The following is a 17490-nucleotide window of genomic DNA, read 5'->3' as shown; positions in this document are numbered from 1 at the left end:
TCACATGCTTTTAGTGCAATTTGAATGTTTAATTCTGTCCACGTATTGTTTCTATAAAAACAAGCGTTAATAATTGAGTCAGAAACTCTAGGCTGGCTCACTTAACACTCATTCTTACTTGCTTTCTTCCTTACTTCTCTCTTCTACAGGGACAAGAAAAGTAAAATACAGGATTTCCCTCCTCCCGTGCCATTCAAGTGTCTGTGGGACACGGTCAGGTGGGATGTGACAAATGTCCTTGGAAAGGACCGCCCACATCCTGTCCCTGATCCCAGCTTGTGCCTGCAATTCCATTGTTCTCTGTCCACCAGGAGGGACAGGGCGCCTGCCTGGGGTGCCAGAGCAGGATCCCTGACCACGGCATTGAGCTCTGGGCTATTTGCCCAGCCTTTTCTTGACTGGAGTAGAGAAACTCCTTGGTTTAAAAACACTGGTTGCAGTGTTTTCAAATGATCTAATGCCACATGCAGGTGAAGATGAAGGGAAGGCAAGGACAGAGTCCAGGCAGGAGCTGAGGTGAGGCCACCAGGTAGATGTGACCCGGCGTGCAGCAGAAGCAGGTTGTTCTGTTACCTGCTTTGGACAACAAAGCAAACCCGACCTCACTCTTGCCGATTATGCTTCTGGGAAATCTCTGTTGCTACAGCAACCAAGGGCATTATTCATAGCCTTGCTGGTTGCCAGTTCCTCAGCAGGAATGCTGAGAGGTATTCCTGAATCTCTGAATCTGTTTTTTACCAAGGAACTAGAAAATCTCCAAAGGCAGATTCAGGCTAACTTTGGTGCTTCCTTACCCCACATATAGGAATGGAGACCCCCCCTAGAGGTAGCCCCTTAAGCAGAAGGTGTCCTCAAGACCCTCTTTTTCCCCTTTCCTCGAGTCCAAAGTAGTCCCCCATTTTGCCCCAGTCCAGCACAAGATACGGGGTGCATGGTTCCCTACACTAAATTTCCTTTATAGTAACACACATGCATGAAGATGAGTTTTTGTTTTTGCAGAACAAAGTGGACAGGTATGATGAAAAGATGGTGTTTCTCCCAGTCACAGAAGACATTACCCCCATCATGCAAAAGTTCTGAGAGGTTCTGGCCTCTCCCAGGCCCAGTGGGCCGAGACCACAGCAACCCCATCTGGCCTAGAAGGGGCATGCCCCTGACAGACCCTGTGAGCCCCCCAATGCCCACTGGAGCGCTGGAGGCACTGTGAAGGTGGGCTAGGATTCTGGCAGGTTTATTCAACCCCACACAGAACAATGGGGTGGAATGAGATGGTGAGAACATTCCAATTCAATGTGTAATCAAGGAAGATTCTAAAAATATTGGAGAATTAAGGTATTGTTCACTAATTACAGTTGGGATAAAGAGACAGCAATTAAAAGTAATGAATGCATCAAAGTAAACTTACATAATTATCAAATATAAGCAGCCAAATTATGTTCAATACTAGTAACAGAGAATGCCTTCACCAGGTGGGTGCCTGGCTGTTCAATGTCCAAAACAGTGAAAGGGGTTCTCCAATGAGAAGAAGGATTTGAAGGATGTCTTTCAACCAAAGTTCTCTGTAACTTCTTTTATTTATTTATTTATTTATTTATTTATTTATTTATTTATTTAGGTTTATTTATTTTGAGAGAGAGAGAGAGAGAGAGAGAGAGTGCGTGTACATGCACATATGAGTAGGAGAGGGACAGAGAGGAGAGAGAGAGAATCTCAAGCAGGCTCCCCCCTCAGCACTCAGCACAGAGCCCAATGCTGGGCTTGATCTCACAAACCATGAGATCATGACCTGCCCTGAAGTCACGAGTCAGACACTTAATGAACTGAGCCACCCAGGTGACCCTCTGTAACTTCTTTTAAAAGTTAAAATAAAGGAAAGTAAAAATAAAGGTCCACACAGAACTGGCCCAGTTCCATGCAGATCAACTAACTCCAAGCTTCTCCTAAGGGCCCCTGAAGGCATGGGGTGCTGTGAGTGCCTAAGAGCTTGCACTCAAACCTGGCCTTCCAGATCATTCTGGAAATATATTTGTCAGAGTAGGAAATAGAAGGTGCTCTGTTAAGCAAGCATCACAATGTTTGCCCATTTGGATGTGGCCTCCTCTTGTTTCTTTGTGAGTGCTGGCAGCATTGCAGTCAGGAAAGGCTGTCAACACCTCCCACCTCCCACCTGGGGGCTCCCAGACAGTTGGCTAAGGGTTGGTGGGCAATCCAGACATGAGGGCTCTCCGTGTCCCATGAAGCAGCCCTTGATTCCCCTCCCCTGAAAGACAAATCTGAGATGCATTGCTGAACGTTCCATGGGATCAAGCAACCAGAAGCAAGCTTGCTCTGCTGCTTTCTCTCCTTTCTGTCCCCTGCTTGTCTCTCAGTCACATGCCAGTCACATTCCCAATTCAAAGACTCTTGCATGAGCCTGTGTCCAGGACACGACAACAACTCACTTGCTCTGGTTGCCTACACAACCTCAATTTATGTTCCTCTCAGTCCCTTGAGTGTGCTCTCCTACTACCCTTGCCCTCTTTTTCTGTTAAACTCTTAGGTCACAGTGGTCCTCTCTGACCTCTCCCTCTCACAGCACCATGTCCCCTCCCTTTGCAGAGCTGGTCTCAATGCACCCAATTCCCACTCATTAGCTGATTGCCACCACAGTCTGTGCTGGGCAGAGTAATTCACCCCAGGTAGGTCTAGCACAAGCACACCTTACTCGGGTACTGAGGGCTCCCCCCCCCCCACATATACTGCTATTTATGGGGTCTTGGAATGCTGAAAGGAATCAGCCAGTTGTATGGGGTCAGGTGGGGGGCCTGACCCCACACAAAGGAGTTGCTTGGCTAGAAGGTCTGTGGACAGCATGCTGGCCATACCAGTGGATGGCTCAGAGGCTAATGACAGTCTATCTCCTTGGGCTCTTCCTCAGGGCACCCCAGGCATGGTGACTCAGGTACTGTTTGGGAGCAGCCCATTGTCACCTTTGAGAATTTCTCTGGTAAGTATAACTCTACCCTTCTTCCTCACCAACCCCCATGCTACGGAATATTTATTCTGTAGGAAGAGGTAGTGCCTGAGACATTTGCTACTCTCCAAATATCTATGCACCACCACCCCCAGATCCCCATTTGCAACTCCCACGTCCCCAAGTCAGCCCCACTCTTCTAGCCAATGGCTGGGAACAGAAACATCACTTGGAGACTGAAGAATTTGAGAGCATGCATGCAACTCTCTAGCTCCCTGTCCCCCAGGAGAGGAGTGATGGAGTCACAGAACACAGCAGTAGGGTCCTGGAGCCATTGCTTCCAAGAGAGCTACCCTGGAGAGGCATGGCAATAGACTGGAGGAGAGATGCAGGCAAGAGCAGGTGTTCAGTTGTCCAATAGCATGCACTTGTGGGCATATCAGTTAAAGAGTCTCCATATACACTGTAAAGTCTAGAAATAGATGTTCACCAGCTCACTGTTATATCTCCAGCACCCAACACAGTGCCTGCAGTAGGAAGTGCTCAATAAGTTTTAGAATGAACTAATTAATAGACCCTTGGATATCTCCCTGGGACCCTAGGGACACAGGAATCTCTGCCCTCAGGACCTACCTTCTGGGTGGTTTAATTGCAGTCCCCGCCTGCACCCAGGCTGGGCCCCCACTTCCAGACCCTGAAAGCAACCACACACCAGAAGGGGAAAGGGGCATTCATAGGCCACAGAAGGGCCAGGCCAGGCAGGACCAGGAGAGTCACCCGTGGCAGGCCCTGCTGGCCCAGGAAACAGGAACATGGGTCAGGAAGGAAAGGAAGAAGACACAGGCATTGCAGGCTCTGGTTTCAGTTCCAGATGTGGGCCCCAATGACCTTTGTTGGAGCAACTAGTATTGCACATACAAAGTCCCACAGCAAACAAACAGGAACATAGGCACCGTGTTCCTGGTCTCGCAAGTCCTCTGGCAAGCTGCCTTGTCAGACCAGGTCTGGTTAAGATCACAGACAGACATCTCTCTACTTCTAGGTTTACCGATGAGCTTAATTAAAGCATTTGGTTCCCTGTTGCTGGGGGTTTGGACAAGGAAGGGCTGCTCCCAATTTCCTGTATTTTTAAGCTCCCCATGATAGTTCCATGACAGAAGACACTGTGTGCTTGTGAAATTTTTTGTTGCTCAAAGTGAGTAAGCCCCAGTGAGGTCATCTAATGAAATGCTGCTAATGGGGCATGAATGAGGCTTTGCGATTGGTGCAGGGAGTTTCCTGTAAGGGTTTTTCTGAAGCTTCATGAAATTATTGGTATCTCCACGCTGCAGCAGATGGGCCACTGACTTCAAACAACATTTAAACAAGTGCCCACTGTGTGTTGACTCTGATAAAAAGGCAAGTTTCCATCATTCCTGAAGTTCAAAGTCAGGGAAGGGAGACAGATATGTCAAAATCCATTCTTTCTCTTGATAAGTATCCACTGAGTACCAGCCATGTGTCAGACAGTCAGACTGGGGATACAGCAAAGAACAGTTCTTAAAAATATACCATACTTTCATGGCGCTTACACCTGATGATTGGGAATGGACAATAAACAAACAAACAAACAAACAAACAAAAAACACATGGAGATTACAGGGTATATGAGGTGGGGGAAATTATGTAGAGGAAGAGGAGCACTGGAGAGGTTGCCTTTTAAACAGGGTGGGAGTGGAGGGAAGCTTCATGATAGAGTGATGGCTGAGCAGAGACCTAAGGCAGGTGAGGGAGCAATGTGCTTCTGGGAAAGGGGACGCCCCAGGGGAAAGATACACCTGGGGGAAGGGCACATCTATGGGAAGGGCCAACTGAACATAGGCTCTGGGGAAGAAGTATGTCTCGTTAGCTTCTGAGTGAACAAGGGTGCACATGGGGTAAATGAGAATCAGGGTGTATCCAGGGCCCAGATCACAGAGGGCCGTGGAGCACACATCATCCTTTCTTCATTCATTTATTCATTAATGGCTCTTAGCACCAACTCTGTATGAGGCCCATGGTAGTCAGGGAGGAGTTACCCAGCAAGGAGAACTCATAGTCTCTGGAGACATAGAGCCCAACCACTTTCAGGGCTTTTGTGCTCACTGTCTGCCCCATGTGGTGCTCTTCTCTTGGGCAACCTCCTTGCTTCATCCAGGCACTAACTAGAAGTGATTTCCCCACCCTCTTTTTTTCCATTCCTTCCAGCACTGAGCAGTGCCTGAAATTGTCCTGTTTGTTGACATAACTTTACTCACTTATATGTCCTATCCAAACTCCTTGAGATCAGGGACCATGTCTTAGAATAGTACCTAGCACACAGTAAATGCTCAGTAAATGGCATGTGAAGCAATGGCATCCTACACTCTGACACTCATCCCTAAGAACCTGTGCCTGTGAGGGCCAGTGTATACACAAGGTTAGCTATGGCTAGACCAAGGAAGCCCCACCACTCCCTCCTTCTCTCCTTCCTTTTTGTTCCACAGGAGAGATGTCCTCCATCTCCCAGGGGCTTTCCAGCTCCCGGGGCTCTAGATCCCATCCTCTCAGAAGCCTCAGGAGCCTCCTTCCTTCATAGTTGACTTTTTTTCCCACTTCACCACCCTCCACTGATTATTGCCCAACACCATGAAGGCATGCTTAAGCTTCTTCCATGTCAAAAATTCCTCTTTCACCTTTGTCTCACTACTGTCACTTCCTTCCCCTTGTCATACAAACCACTAGAATTTACAGGCTCTTCTCATTATGTAGCTATGGGACAAGATTCATAGAGTCAGCAACCACTAGAGTACTATGCAGGATTTTGTGTGTACTATGCACAGTGGGATCTTCTTCTAGAGAGATTTGCAGCTTTAGTTACAGTCTCACCCCCAAAGGTTAAGAATCTTGGGGTGTTTACTCCATGTTGCTTATGAATGTAATGGTTTATCAAATATCTAAGAATATTTAACAGTTTATTAAAGAACATCCCTTTCTGGAAGAAGGGATGTTCAGAGGCACTTGCCAAGCCTTGTGTCAGGAACTCTGCCCTGAAGGCTGCTTGCCTCTTCTTGGGGGGGTCATCCACCCAGATCTGGGCTGAGCACCCAGAGAGGGAGAGGGCTCAGCAGGGTCAGCTGTGCTCATGGGAGCTGACACACAGGCCTAATGAGTCCCACACTTGCAGCTGACTTCATGTTTTTCTATAGTTGGCACGTACTTGAAAGAATTTCTCAATTATAGTCCAATAGGACCAGCTTCCCTACTTTACCATTTTATCTCAACCTCAGCACATACACAGTAAAATTTTAACAGTTCAGAAGAACATTTTTAGTCATTTGGCAGAAGCAGTATGCCTATTTGCAAATTCACTGGAAATTTTCCAATATGCAATCTCTGGTAATGAGCTCATTACAAAACCTCTTGCAGTGTCCCTGGGGAATTGTACCAAAAAACAGATGTATCCAAGGCATTACTGTTGTTTCTAGATATTTTGTTTTTGTTGCTATGACTGTGAATGGGTTCCTTACTCACTTTATAAAGGGTTACTTGCTAGTATATACAAATGCAACTTATAGTTGTGTTTATCTTGTATCCAGCCACTTTCCTTTATTTTCTTACTATTGCTCCTGAATACTTGCTACCCTTTTTGAGGGAAGACTATACTTCTCCACCCTGTGGACATCAGGTTTTGGTCAATGAATTGGGGGTTTGCTGCTGGATCCTGAGAGGGGAAGCAGTGTGTGCCCTGTGGATTGTCTGGGTTCAGTAGTTCTTTCTTGGGGTTTCTTATGTGGTCATAGTCAGTTGTTGGCTCAGGCTACAAGTCATCTGAAAGTTCAGCTGGGAAGGACACCTAAGATGGCTCTGTCACATAGCTAGAAGTTAATGTTAACTGTCACCTGGAATCTGAGCTGGGGCTCTTGACTGGAACACTCACATATGGCATCTTCATATAGCTTGGGCTTCTCACAGAATAACAGTTCAATTTCATGAGGGAACATTCTAAGAATGAGTATTCCAAGAGTTAGTGCATTAAGAGAAGCTGCAAGGCCTATCATTGGCCTAGCTTCAGAAGTTCAAGAAAGTTACTTCCAGTCATTAAGACCAGGCCAGATTCTAGGGATAAGGTAAGAGTCCACCTCTTGGTGTAAGGCACATTGGATGCATGCAGAGGGGAAAGAATTGATGATGGCCATCTGTACCTCAGACTTTAAGGACCATCCTGTTGTTCTACTGTGTTCATGCCCAGCATATCCCAGATAAGAGTTACTAGAACTCCTTCAACTGATTCATTCAGGCATGCATATTCATTGAGTTTATACTATATATGTAAGTATCTGGCCTTACAATCCAATGTACTCTCTAGCTACACCCAAGTCCAAGGCAAGGAAGGGGTAAAGGAGATATTGCCTATGCTTGTGAGGCAGACAGGCACAGAATTTGTAGTGATCATATTAAAGAATGATGATAATTACTCTATAACACTTATGTAGCACTTACTGTATGCCAAATACTATTTTAAGTACTTTACACATCAACCAACATCATGCTTAATGGAGATGATCAGCATACTCATTAAATTTAGGAAATAGGAGTTTCAGTGGTCATTTTTATTGTAAATTTTGGCATAATGTAAAGAAATAAAAACAAAATAAAATATTTAGTTATTAGAAGAAATGAACTATTACTATTTTCAGATATATCCACAGAACACCTAAGAGAATAAACTGACAAACTATTACTATTAAGTGATACAGGTTTATGACCTGGGATCAGCCACTCCCTCTCACTTCTCCCTTCTGATTCTCTGCAGAGCCTTCTGAAAATGAGGAGGGGGAGGGTTGATTCCCTGCCTTGTCAGCTCAAAAGTGTGCTGTGAAGAGCCAGAGAGAGAGTGGATTTGGGGAATGTAAAGATGTGTCTTTGACGCTGAACATTATCAAGTAGTTGCATTAGCTTTAACACTCCTCAGAGAGTGCCTGGGACCAGGAGACACAGGATGAAGGGAGTGGCTCAGTCAGAAGAGAAGATGGAGCTGAGAGGTCTAACATTCGGTGGAAGGACCTTATGGTTGCACTCCCTCTCCACCCCACCCCTTTCTCCGGCATTCCCCATATCCAGTCTCACTTCCAATAACAGCAATTTTGCTTCGGGAAAACACAGGTGCATATTGCATTCCATTATTGTGAGAAAACAGTGAAAACATTTCTTGGCCAAGGGCCCATGGCACAAGCCAACGAAACAGGCTCACCAAGGAATCTGAATCTTGAGCAGGGTAATGCAAAGATGGAAAACAACTGACCCACTGTGTCTCTATTGCTGCTCCCTGAGAAAAGTGTTATCAAGTGGTTTTTGTTTTGTGGGAACTGCCTTTGTTCATGTCCTGAGAAATTGATTTTTCACTTTTTGATTCTGTGAGCTACTCAAATTTCTATCTGACTCTTTCTCCAATCAGCCAAATACTGTTTCAGCTGTTAATGGTAGCAACAAGGTAAGACTCCTGGAAAACCGGGGAGTGACACATGCCAGGCCTTGTGGCCCAGAGACACTAAAATATTCCACTGTCTTGATACCATATGGTTTCACTCTTATGTGGATCCTGAGAAACGTAACAGAAACCCATGGGGGAGGGGAAGGAAAAAAAAAAAAAAGAGGTTAGAGTGGGAGAGAGCCGAAGCATAAGAGACTGTTAAAAACTGAGAACAAACTGAGGGTTGATGGGGGGTGGGAGGGAGGGCAGGGTGGGTGATGGGTATTGAGGAGGTCACCTTTTGGGATGAGCACTGGGTGTTGTATGGAAACCAATTTGACAGTAAATTTCATATATTAAAAAATTAAAAAATAAATAAATTAAAAAAATAAAAAAATAAAAAAACAAAAAACAAAAAACAAAAATAAAATAAAAAAATAAATAAAATATTCCACTGTCTTTACACAACAACCCTATGAAGCAGGGATTGTTGTCCCCGTTTTGCAGATGAAAAAAATGAGGTGCAGAGAAGAAAATGATTAATCAATGTCACAGTGAGTGAATGACAGATAGAATACTGCAATCTAGGTCTGAGCCAGGGTTCTGTAGATACTGCCTCATGTACTCAAGAGCCACCAGCTCACCAGATCTCCAGGCCACCAAGAGAAGGCAGGTGTTTGTTCACCAACTAGATTTTCTCTGCTGGTTCAGGCCTTCCCCATTCCCTGTTGAGCCCCTCTGCCCAACCCTGGTCCAGGGTCTGAGCTGTAGAGAGCCCTTGGAAGGTCCTCAGGCATCTGGTTCTCATAAAATGTTGGCCAGGTCTTATTTTTGAAATAATTTTATCATTCGGCATTTTGACAAAAAAACCAATTTGGCCATGGTTTCATTTTCATACATTTCTCCATTCTGATTGTAATCTTTCCTAAACTGTCAAGATTCCCAAGGCATGGTTTCCTACTTGGAAGTCAGACTTTTAAGCCACCACCCCGCTCACCTCCCCACTAGAGGACTCAAGTACACAATTTGGCTCTTTGCTAATAATTAGAGTCAGTTAGGCCAGAGACGTTTCCAAGAGAGGCCAAAGTGCTTGTTGGCCACATTGGAAAATGAGCTGCTGAAGAATTCTAAGGGCTATCCTGCCCAGGAGGAGGGCACAAGCCAGGAGGATGTCCCCCTCAGTGGATGCAGGGCCAATGGAGACCGAAAGGCTGAGCAGTACCAGCCACTGAGGGGAGCCCTGGGATCTGGGCCCAGTCCCTCCCCTCCTGGCCTCAGAGGGGCGGCCCATCATGCCAGACTTGGTCTGAGCCCCAGCTGCACTATTGCCTAGTGGGGAGATCTGCCGCGTTATTTCACTTTGTATTTCACTTTGCTGAGCATCCTTTCTCATCTGTCAGGTGATTTACCTTTATGAGTTTCTCTAACCCAACTCACTTGGTTTTTGTGGCATATTGGTATACTATATGTACAATAATTTAAAATGTTCTTTATTTTTTTTTAATTTTTTAATTTTTTATTTTATTTTTGAGAGAGAAAGACTGAACACAAGCAAGGGAGAGGCAGAGAGAGAGGGAGACACAGAATCTGAAGCAGGCTCCAGGCTGTGAGCTGTCAGCACAGAACCCAACATGGGGCTCAAAGTCAAGAACTTCGAGATCATGACCTGAGCCGAAGTTGGATGCTTAACCAATTGAGCCACCCAGGCACCCCTTAAAAATGTTCTTTAAATCAAATTATATCTTTGTTTAAATATATTTTCACAAAGTATGTGTATGTCATCACTGAAAACGTAAAACCACTATCAAATACCATAAATAGAAGATACCTGAAAATAATAACACAACTGTAGAATAACAAATGTAATATAATATATAATTTAATCTTCCCTAACACCAGCTTGGGTAGCACCAGTGATATGCAGACCTGGTTTTGGAAATACTGCTCTAAGGTGTGTGTGATATGACCTTAAATGCCGCCAGCCTGGATGTCCCCGAGTCTTCTAATTATCAAGGATCTCCCTTTCATTAATTTAAAAAACATGCAGCCTGAATCCCCATTCCATGCATTAGGGCAAGACCCTTCCTACGCTCTCTGCCTTACCCTTACTAATACTTTTGTTGCTCTCCAGAACACTTCTGTTTTCCCAAGACTGTGTGAGCTACCTGCTTTCTTGACGGTGCCTGGCTCCTGACAATCTAGGTTCCAACAAGGCCCAAGTTTATATCCCAAAGCTCTCTTCTGAGCTGCAGATTCTTACATCCAACCACATACTTGGCAATTCCACTTGGATATCTTATAGACACTTCAGTTAGTATACTGAAAACAGAACTATTGATCTCTTCCATAAACCTGCTTTTCCCCAATCTTTCCTGTCATGCCAGAGTTATTCCTCAGACTCTCATGTTCCCACAGTCCTGTTCATGGCTATATCCCCCTGCACAGTGCGTGACTTGGCATAGAGTAGGTTCTTGTATTGGCCAGCTGAAGCTGTTATGCTGCAGTAACAAATGACTCCAAATCCTAGTAACTTAGGACAACAAAGGTTTATTCCTCAATTGTATTTAAGTCATTCTCAGCTTAGCTGGGTCTCTGTTCTATGTCACCTTGGCTCCAGCATCAAGGCTAAAGTGGCAGCCCCTACCAGGCCATGCCAGTCTGATGGCAGAGAAGAAAGCCATAATGAAATTACATGATGGCATTAAAGCTTCTGCTACTACTTGCATCTCACTGATTAAGACTAGTCAACGGGGCTGGGAAGCATAGCCCTCCCATGTGAAAATAACACAGTCCACCACAGGGCTTGATCAATATTTATTGAATGTGGACATAATGAATAGCATTAACCATGGGTCTAGGACCTGGATTTCATGTGCAACTAGAAAATGGGCTTCACACTCAGGTTGCAGGTACATATTTGGGACACAGAGCTTACCTACCAGCTTAGGATATTAACCTGTCATGTGGGCCTGGAGTCCTGGCTTCAACACAAGCCTGGGACAAAATTCTCAGTCTCAGCTTTAAGGCAAGGCACAGTGCAGGAAGTAGACCGTCCTTCCTTCTGTGATCATCACTAACCTGAGATCATGCATCTTCCTGATGTCCATTACCCCCTTCTTGTTGGCACAGTCCCTCTAATGTCACGATTTGTCCCATGGAGAAGACCCCTGAGTAAGCTCTGGACTTCTCTGATGCTCTGCCTCAAGCCACGAACCTTCCAGAAGCCATTGGGAAAGGCCAAGTGCCCATCCTGACTGACCCTGGGAGCCTGCTCTGGTTTCATTCTCAGATGGAGGCCTGGCAGCCAGAAGTCACTTTGTCTCCCTTCCATGTCCTTGCCCAGGCTCGCTGGTACCCTGCGCTAATCCTCCTTCATGTCCAGAGAGCCCCAGGTCTGTAGTCCTGTGGGCAGGTCCACCTCCTGAACTCATTTAGCCCACCTCTCTCAACACTGGCCTGGGCCTCTGGCTCACAGCCCAGCTCCCACACCAGACTCCAATCCATGAGGCCTTGGGGGCAACACACCAGGCCAAGGGCCCATCACATCTTTGGGCTCACTGCCTAAGACTTTCAGAAGATCCTCACAGCTCCTGGGGGTCAACAGGACTGGAGGAATCACTCTGAGCCTTCTATGGCTTGGTCCTTGGGAACCAGACGCCCACACTGGGTCCTATCAAAGGGGCCATCCATGAAAGTGGGTCAGGCTATGTCAAATCTTCCCTAAACTGGAGTTTTATGCAGGTGGAGACAGAGAGAATAGGAAAACTTAGAAATCAGGATCACATGACTTACAGTCCTGGCAACATCCCAGATAGCTGGGGCTGGTACATAGCCACAGGGGCCTTGGGAGTCAGTGCGGGATTAGGTCTGGATGATAAAAGCTGGAAAGACTCCTACAGACATGTCTGCATTGGTGCAAAATGTCACACATGCACACCAACATCCTATCAATTGGGTTCTGGTTAAAAAGACGCTGGAGCACAGCAAAGCTCTCAGAAAGAAAAAAAGAAGTTCCCCATGCATGCATAGGGGGAGACTTCTAGAACACGCTATTAAATTTTTTTTAAGTGAGGCAAAGAACAATGAGAAAGGTACGGAATAAACTATATATTCTATATGCTTGCATTTCACATAGTCATAAACTTGCACTAGATATACAGAGAGCTCATCAAGTGCCTACAGGGGGCACAGAAGAGCAGGGTAGACCCAGATAGAAGAGCAAATTTTTAGCAGTAAACTTTTTTTATCATTTAGATTTTTGAACCATGTAAACATATTATCTGATCCAAAATGAGTTAACCAGAAAAAGCGAGGGTGCACAGAGCCACCCCCAGCACAGACCAGGAATCTTTGAATCCACAGGCACCTGCCATCACCCCTGACCCCAGCTTTCCTCCCACACCTCTGGGGCTTCACAGAGCCCCCCAACTTTCCAGGATGGAGTCACACTTGGGTCTGAGATTGTGAAGCCTTACAGCAGGACTTGGCCATGTTGCCTTGTCTAATTTGTATGGTAAGAGGATCCTGCTGTCTTGGCAAAAGGCCTGCTCATGGCCACCCTCCCAGAGAAAAAAAGGACAGCAAGCTTTGTCCTGCTGCAAATGGGGACACAGAAGCCCGGAAACCTGGGATTGGCTCCAGGGAGGAGTTCAGCCAGTGCCCCCAGTTGCCACTCCCGCCCAAATGCCAGAGCCCAGATTATTACCCTGTACCAGGGTAGGTCTCCACTCTCCCATCAGTCAACGGTGGCCTGAGGGACCAGAGTGCTGCCCCCTCCTCCCAACCACATCCCTGTCTTCTCCCAGCCCTGTCTTTCTTGTGCTGGACACACTTCTTCACCACATCGTCCTCACTCTGAGCTTCGTTCTCTCCTCTCTTTCCTGTCTGCCTGTAGACAATACAGCTCATGGTTCCAGAGAGGCCTCCAGAGCTGCAGCCAAAAGCATTTTGTCCAGAACTCAAAAGGGCTGTCTCCCAGGATGTGGTCCTTCCTGCCCAGTAACTCCAGGGTCTAAAGACAACTGGAGGGGAGAAATGCCTTTGTGGTTCTTGGAAAGACTGCATCCGCTCTGGGCCCCCCACCAGTACTTGCATAATTAGAGGACATGAAGGGACTAGCAGGCTTATCTTTGTGAGGTACCATCTCCCACTCTGAGGCCTTCCCAGGGCACAGAACTTTTTCTTTTTTTCACTTTTTGGCACGCAATATGCACACAGAAAATGAACATCCCTTAAGTGGATGGGTCTTACATGAACATTCCCACATAACCATCACTCAGATCAACAAATCAAATATTACAAGCCCCCAGAGCCCTCCTGGTCTCCCACCCACCTCCAAGGAAAAACCCTTTCTTGATTTCTGGCATCACAGGTTCATTTTGCCTGCTTTGGGACTCTATGTCCCATATCACATGGCAGATAATCCTGTGTGTCCGGCTTCTTCCATGCAACATCAGGTGAGCAATCTATGCCGCCCATTCTCACCACTGTATAGTATTCCACTGGGTAAATAAGCCAGTTTATTTACCCACTTAAACCATTGAGGGGCACCTGCTAGGGGCTATGGGGGATAGCACTGGTATAAGCATTCCAGTGTCTGCTTTTCAGTGAGTATATTCCCACACTTCTCTTGAGTGCATTTCTAGGAGTGGAATTGCTGCTTTCTGGAACTTAGGGGAAAAGTCTTGTTGTGACTCTGAAGCTGAAGGAAGCAGATGGACTATCCACATTCATGATCCCAGGCAGGTATATATGGGAAAAGGCACAGAAGAGCAGCCGCACAGAGATGGAGGCCAGACACTGTGCCCTAAAGGGAAGCATCCCCTTGTTGACCACAGGTATGGCCACAAAACCCAGTGGGTTAGGAAGGAAGGCAACAAAGGGTTTTTAGCCCCTTGCCCCCAAGGTCCACATGGACCTTCCTGACTCCTCCCTGTGGGAGAAGGAGTTACTGATTTGATGGATTTAAGCCTGAGCCATTGATCAGCCCTTAATTATTGCAGACAAGACCCAATGCTACCTCTGCATTGATTTCCTGCCTCCTGCTTTACAGGGCTCAGCAGACCCAGCAGAACCTGGGTCCTCTAGGCAAGGTGGTCTCAGTCTCCCTCCTTTCCATTTCCATTTCCTCTCCACCAAGAGAACAGAGAGCCCTGTTGTGGTGACAGTTTGACACACACTCAGCTATGAATAAAGGAAATGAAAGTCTATTTGCTGCTAGTCCCATTGGGTGTCCCCTAGAGCTGAGGATAATGGACAAGGAGGCCTTGGTTAAGTATGTTTGCTGGGCTATAATATTATCAAAATAACTCAAACCACTAAACATTAAAGAAAATGTCAAAAAGTTGAACTTCATTAAAATGAACTTCTATACATCAAAAGACACCATTAAGAGTAAAAAAAAAAAAAAAAAAAAAAGACAAACACTTCAAAAAGCTGCCTTTTATCCAAAAAGGGCTCATGACCAGAAAATATTCAGAATCCCTGTAAAAATAAGAAAAAGACAGACAACTCAATTAAAAACTAGCAAGAGATTTGAATAGATATTTCACAAAAAAAGGATACACATGAAATAGATATTTGTTTGGCAAAAGAAGATACATATGAACAGGTTACTTAGTATTATTACCCATCAAGGAAATACAAACTAATGCCCCAATGAGATACTGTGCAGCACACCTACCAACATGGCTAAAATAATATTAAGTGTTGCCAAGAACATAGAACAACTGGGGCTTTCATATACCACTGATGGTAGCGTAAGTTGGTGCAGCTACTTTGTAAGTCATGTGGAAGCATCTAATAAGGTGAACCAATACCTGCCATATGAGCCAACAACTCCATTCCTAGTATATATCCAACAAAAATGAGTGCTCATGTCCCTGAAAAGTTACATTCAAGAATATCCATAGCAACTTTATCTGTTTTCTTAGTCCCAAACATAAAATCACATAAATGTCTTTAAACTCTAGAAAGACTTCTCACCAGGGGCCAAGATGGCAGAGCAGCATGGAAATTTCCTGCTTCTCTCATCCCTGAAATGCAGCTAGATCAATGCCAAACCATCTTGCACACCTAGAAAATTGATCTGAGGATTAATACAATAATCTGCATAACTTGAGCCACAGAACTTGGCAGGTATCAGCACGGAGAGGTGAACTGGGGGAGAAAGAAGACGTGGAGGGTAGGAAGCTGGTTTTGCTTATGGAGAGAGGACAGAGACAAGGGGGAGGGTACAGGAAAAGCACTCCCCCCAAAAGCAGATGGAGAGAAAAAGAAAAGGTGGAATCACCCACAGGGGACTTAATAAGAAAGGGAGAAAGGAGAAGGTTTAAATACCATAAATACCCTGGAGAACAGCCACAATTGCTGATGTTGGAACAAGGACGTAGGAGGGTGCTGAAGCTTGGCGCCAGATGTGTGTTGTGATTTACCACAATCCCTGAAACGCTGCTGCTACATGATCGTGTGACCTGGGGCGGGCTGGTACTCGGCAGCAGTATCTGGGCATCTGCAGCAGCACAGTCCGGCAAACGTTCCTGGGTGCGGCCGGCACTGACCATTCCTCTCCCAGAGGGTCTGAGCGGGTCAAAGCCACAGAGCACTCAGATGTGAGGGGTTGGGAAACACAGCCCCATCTGAGATAAAATTCGGGAGGGAGTTGCCGCCTGGCAGGTTGAAGGCTTGCTCACGGACAGTGTAGAAGCAGGGAGTGGATGTAACCCGGAGACAAAGGAGGGGTGCTTGATTGCCAGTCAGTGATAGCACAGAGTTCTGACCCTAGGGATCAGGTAGCTGGGTGACCCCATTTTCACCCCTCCCAGGCATGCGCACACACAATCCACTGCAGTAAGCTAAGCAGCGCCATCTAGTGGAGAACGGAGCCGTTACTCAAAGCCCTTCCGAACTGTGCCAACTGCACTCTTGAGGAACACCGCAAGTCTCTCGGCCTATTTAGTTTATGGACTATAAAGCGCTTCATAGTTGGACTTCTAGGAGAACCAATGTAATTTCAGTCGTATTTCATTATGTTCGCTGGTCCATCTATTCAATTTTTTTTCTTGTTCTTGAATACAGAAAGAGAAAAAAATTATTTTTATTTTCCATTTTTATAAAAAAGATTTTTCTTTAATTTTATTCTACTCTATTTTTTATTTTTGTAAAATTTTTAATTCTATTTTGCTTTCATCATTTCATTTTATTCTATTTTATCGTATTCATTTTTTTAATTTTCAAATGTTTTCCTACTTTTTCCCCCTTCTTTTTCTTTTCTTTTCTTCCCCGTTTTTCTCTATTCTACCAAGCTTCTTTCAACAACCAGACCAAAACACACCTAGGATCTAGCATCCTTTATTTGATTGTTTGTGTTGTTTTTAATTTTTTAATTTAATTTTTAATTTTATTAATTCTTTTTCTTCCTCCAAAATGACAAAATAAAAGAATTCACCCCAAAATAAAGGACAGAAAGAAATGACAGCCAGGGACTTAATCAACACGGATACAAGCAAGTTGTCTGAACCAAAATTTAGAATCACAATAATAAGAATATTAGCTGAGATTGAAAAAAGCATAGAATCCTTTTCTGCGGAGATAAAAGAAGTAAAAGCTAGTCAGGATGAAATTAAAAAAGCTATAACTGAGCTGCAATCTTGAAAGAATTCCATGGTGGCAAGGATGGATGAGTTTGAGCCATGATTCAGTGATACAGAAGACAAACTTATGGAGAATAATGAAGCAGAAAAAAAGAGGGAGACTAAGGCAAAAGAGCACTATTTAAGAATTAGAGAAATCAGTGACTCATTAAAAAGGAACAACACCTGATTCATAGGGGGGCCCAGAAGATGAAGAGAGAGGAAAAAAAGGTAGGTTTATGTGGACAAATTATAGCAGAAAACTTTCCTAACCTGGGGACACAGGCACACAAAATCCAGGAAGAACAGAGGACTCCCATTAGATTGAACAAAAACTGACCATCAACAAGGAATATCACAATCAAACACAAAATACACAGACAAAGAAAGAACATGACAGCAGCAAGGGACAAAAGTCCTTAACCTACAAGGGAAGA

General features: G+C 45.1%; 1 long non-coding RNA gene across 1 annotated transcript; it reads left to right on the top strand.

Moving 5' to 3' along the window:
• Positions 1-2498: 2498 nt before the first annotated feature.
• On the top strand, positions 2499-9993 carry LOC109256024 (uncharacterized). The gene is made up of 3 exons (XR_002075470.2): positions 2499-2678; positions 2918-2986; positions 9956-9993. It is a non-coding gene; the product is annotated as an uncharacterized LOC109256024 (long non-coding RNA).
• Positions 9994-17490: the final 7497 nt, after the last annotated feature.

This window comes from Panthera pardus, unplaced genomic scaffold, assembly GCF_024362965.1.
Source record: "Panthera pardus isolate Hobbes unplaced genomic scaffold, ASM2436296v1 HiC_scaffold_8, whole genome shotgun sequence".
Taxonomy (NCBI): Eukaryota; Metazoa; Chordata; class Mammalia; order Carnivora; family Felidae; genus Panthera; species Panthera pardus.
This window is presented reverse-complemented; position numbering and strand designations above follow the sequence as displayed.